Source organism: Bidens hawaiensis, unplaced genomic scaffold, assembly GCF_021521415.1.
Source record: "Bidens hawaiensis isolate Kalapana, Puna unplaced genomic scaffold, B.hawaiensis_p1.1 tig00051977_1, whole genome shotgun sequence".
Classification (NCBI taxonomy): Eukaryota; Viridiplantae; Streptophyta; class Magnoliopsida; order Asterales; family Asteraceae; genus Bidens; species Bidens hawaiensis.
Window position 1 is genome coordinate 48,763 of NW_027499317.1, and position 4,718 is coordinate 53,480.

The 4,718-nt window shown below is 34.0% G+C and overlaps 1 pseudogene across 1 annotated transcript; it reads left to right on the forward strand.

The window, feature by feature from the left end:
• The first annotated feature begins 3,585 nt into the window (after positions 1-3,585).
• On the forward strand, positions 3,586-4,279 carry LOC143599328 (putative ascorbate-specific transmembrane electron transporter 1 pseudogene; annotated as a pseudogene). The gene is made up of 3 exons (XR_013147280.1): positions 3,586-3,813; positions 3,937-3,985; positions 4,079-4,279. The product of XR_013147280.1 is annotated as a putative ascorbate-specific transmembrane electron transporter 1 pseudogene (transcript).
• Positions 4,280-4,718: the final 439 nt, after the last annotated feature.

Genomic DNA, 4,718 nt, shown 5'->3' on the forward strand with positions numbered 1-4,718 from the left:
TTCCATTACCCATTTTAACCCTTACCTTTTCAGTATCATCTAGGGTTTTAAATAATTTCTTTTGACCCGTCATGTGATTTGAGCATCCACTGTCCAAAAAACCATACATTACTCGTGGATGTTCCTTCATTATTATTTGCCATGAAAGCCTCACTTTGATCATAGCAACCAGAAACCGCCATGAAGAGTCGTCCCTCATCATCACCATCTTCTCCTTCTAGGGCAGCGTTTGCTTGAGGTTCACTCCAAACACTCCGATCTAACATGACCAAAACGATTGCAATTGTAACATTGCACGCCTCCTCTTCCTCTGCCAAAAACTCGTCCTCTACCTCTAACACGACCACGGTTAACACCGCGTTTTTCGACCACCGTTTGATCAGTAACATCATCACCATACGCCCGTTGTTGATTAACAATCTTCATAACTTTTTATAGGTAATCTGCAACCAGTTCTCCTTCTTTCATCTGACTCGTCTCGAATTCCCGACGAAGACCTTGAAGTCTTACTGTCTTCACTTTGGTGTCACCTTGGTACTCGTTCTTGAGAAGATTCCATGCCTGTTTCGATTGGGTTGTAGCAGCAATTCTAGAAAACACCTCATCATGGACCCCTTGCTGAATAATAGCCAGAGCCTTGGCATCCTTCTTCCTATTCTCCCTTAATCGGTCATGGTCATCATCACCCCCATCAAAGCCTGTTTCAACATACTCCCATAAATCTTGAGCAATTAAGATGGTATTCATGCGGATCTGCCAAAAATCATACCCATCCCCTTTGAACACTGGGATAGGGATCGCTGAAATTGAATCTTTTCCGGCCATGTTATTGATTAAAGAACGAAGTGCTTGAATCGCAACCCGGATTTGCTCTGATACCACAATGTTTGGAATATGGCAACCAAGAACAACCAAGTCGGATTACTCAAAGAACGACAATATTTTTCATTAAACATAAATCTCCTTATATAGGAGAGGAAACCCAAACCGACTCAAACAAGGAAATAAAACTTAACCCTATCAAACTTCTAAACAAGATAAATATAAAACTAATTTAAAAAACTAAACAAGATAATCCCTAAATAACAATAATAATATAGACATAAACTTTGAATTAATATTTCAACAAAAGTCATCACTAACGTGTATCCGTCGGGGAGAGTCTGCCAGCAATAAGGGTCCGAGTAATTTGATTAAGAGTGAATTTACAGAGGGATTACCAGCGGGGAATTTAATAAGGGCTTATCTACGGATTTCTATGGAAGCTGACATAGTATCTAAATTAACATTACCGCTTGCTAAAGCTTCATTCGATCGATCACTTAGTGATGAAGCTAGAAATAAAATAAAACACCAATAAGTAAATTAAAAAACACATGAATTTAGGGGTTGTATTTATGAAATTGTGATACATGTTTGGTAAACCAAGTAGCAAACCCTTTTTCCTTTAGTTTGATCCACATTTGCACTAGTAACATTTGGATATTTGTAAGGTATACGTTAACATACAATGTAATGAAAGGGTATGTGTGGATCTTATATATTTCATGATCATTGAGCCTCCTAAGTTTCCTGCCTTAATTATCATATACATGGCGGCTCTTGGGTGTGCAAAGCGGGCGACCGGCCGGGGCACGTTTTTTTCGGAGGCACAAAATTTTTAAAAATTCCTGATGTTATATACGTAGAATACCCGAATGTTTATAATCATTATTTTTTATATTACTCAAACACCTTTTAGACCTCATTTTTTGGATTAACCAAAGACTTATAGGCCCACTAAAATTTGAAAAATGCCCAAGTAGTTCTAATTAATCAATATATGTTAAATAAATAGAAGAAACGAATTGGCGAGATAATAGCAAAATCGACTTCGAAGGCCAGCAGTCACGTCGACTTCGAACACCAGCAGTCACGGTAGCATATGAAAATATGAGTTTTTCAAAATTATAGTTATTGAAATCCTATTTTCGACCCAAAATGCCTCAAGAAAGACTTTAGCGGGTTGGTGATGAAAGTTATCAAGAACGGAACATTAGTGAGTATAAACTGCGAAGAGTTAATTCACCAATTTGCTATAAATAATGTTATGAGAGCTTCACAAATCCTCAATTAGCTATTAATTTATTAACTCTGTCATAAACTCATTATAATATCATGATTATCTAATTTTTATGCTAATCGCTATAATTTTAATCGGCGTATAAAAATGTATTTACATTATTTAGTATGTTAAGGTTTAAGGGGCATATTTTTTCAGCTCGGCCGAGGCACGTGAATTTTCAAAGTCGGCCCTGATCATATAATATTGACTAGACATTGAATATGCTTAGTCGATCGTCATGAGCCAAAGTAGTAAAGATGTCAAAACCAAACTTTCTTGACACATGATTATGTCTTGTTTTCATCCGCGGATCAAATATAGGGAGCAATAGCAGGATAGTTCACTACCAAATAGGACTCAACTACAACTTCCTCATAGCTTGCCTTGTTTTCTGATCATTCTTGCTTGTAAAGATACATCCACCGGTATTAGATGAGAAGACCTAATTAGATTAAGGGCCAGAGATATCATTAAGTGCTTCATTGAGTCAAAGACTGTTCACTTTATATGTGCGCACAACCGATTTTTTTTTATTAAATATGTGGTTTTGAAATAAAAAAAGAATGATTTTAGATGGCTGGCTTTATTTTAAGTGATTATAGGCAAATTACTATCTAAGATAGATGATTAAGATGACACCACAATAACCTTTCCAAATGACGGTAGATATGAGGTGACAGGACACATGGAATCCTCTATCTCAAATAGGGGGTTATGAATAAGATGATGAAATTATAAAATATATATGTTAGTATAAAAATCCTAAATAATAATAATAAATCATAAATTAACGATAATATTCGTAATAATTATAATAGCAAAACTCGTAAGTTAATAATAATAATAGTAATAATAAATATTCTAACTAATAATAATAAACCTTAATAAAAATCCTAGTCTATTTAGTTTAATATGTGTTACATATGATAAAATCATTTAATAATTTATGATACACTTCTATAAAATATAAAAAAATAAAAATATAAAACAATTCAACAAAATACCAATATTAGTAGATGGTCAAGATATGGCTAGCCTAAAAAAACAATTAAAGCTGGTTCAATGTTAGTCACATAAAAGTTAATTGACGTCCGTACCCTACAAAAGTTAATCAACTATAATGTCATTGCTTTTCCTTGTAATAGCACTTTGGATTATAGCATTTGTAGTGATCATATCATATTAACATTCGGTCTAAGAATCTTGTTATTCTTCACAACCCGTTTAAAACTTCTCCCTCTCTTGATTTATCAATCAACAATGATAAATCTATTGATTTTATCATTTCTTGTTTTTGTCCATCTCAACTTTTTCCAAATAAGAACTTTGCCCATGTACGTGGCCAGTACCAACACAATGCTTACCAACAATTAATAATATATAATAGTTAACTTATATAGTTTAATATTTCCCAATGTTTTACCGATAAAAACAATACAACATTTGTTTTGGTCTTATCGAACTCTATGACTACATATATATGTCTTTGCAATTCTTCTTATAAGATCAATTACAAGACTAATATTTTTGGTTCAGCCCGTCCTGCTTTCATGGCGAAGGGTGGCTATAGTTATCAGATGTCGGCGGCTCCTGTGACTGTTTTCGTACACTTATTAGTGATATCTATTGTGACCCTTACCCTTGTCTGGCTCTTAAAGTTCCGTGAAGGTTTCGCTTTCAAGTCCCATGTCAAAGCCAAGATTTTCAATGTAACTTTTCATAACTAAATATATATGTAATATTGTGTTTAGGGTTTCGGTTTTGGTTTTGGTTTTGGTTTTCGTTAATTGGTTTAATTAATTGATTAATTAAACCTTGCCTATGTTTTGTAGTTGCATCCGCTTCTCATGATTCTTGGGTTCCTTATATTTTCCGGAGAAGGTAACATATGCTATAGTTTCAAGTTTTCGTGTTTTAATTGTTTGAAACAATCTATACACGGATGCTAATTAGCGATAATGGTCTTTGAATCAGCTATCATCGTGTACAAGGCGGATACCTGCCAACCGAAAAGCACAAAAAGTAATGCACTTGATATTGCATTTTATCGCACTTGTTGCTGGAATTTTGGGTGTTTATGCAGTTTTCAAGTTCCATCATGAACTCCACATCCCACATATGTACACCCTACATTCTTGGATCGGCCTATCAACCATCTGCTTGTTTGGTTTACAGGTATTTAAATACATATTTTATGCCGATTATATTGCTTGAAAAGAGTAAATTACATTAGAAAAATGGTAACATTGTGGCATCGTATTCCTATATCAGGATTATACTCCCCCCGTCCCTCATGGTTTAAAAAACACAAAATTTAAAAAAGTTGGAATGATTGCACTTTTTGCATAACAAATGACTATAATGCCCGACATATATAAAAAGACAAAATTTAAGAAAGTTTGAATGGTTGCATTTATGTAAGGGTAAACTTGGAAATTAATTAATAAATTTTGAAAGTGAACATTTGTAATGGGATAGACTAAAAAGGAAATGTGGACACTTTCAAAGGGACTGAGGAAGTAACATATATTTTCTAACATGATTTTTTCTCACAAAAAAATATTTGATTTTTCTTGCTTTTAGTTATAAACAACTGTTTCAACCAACCAAAAGT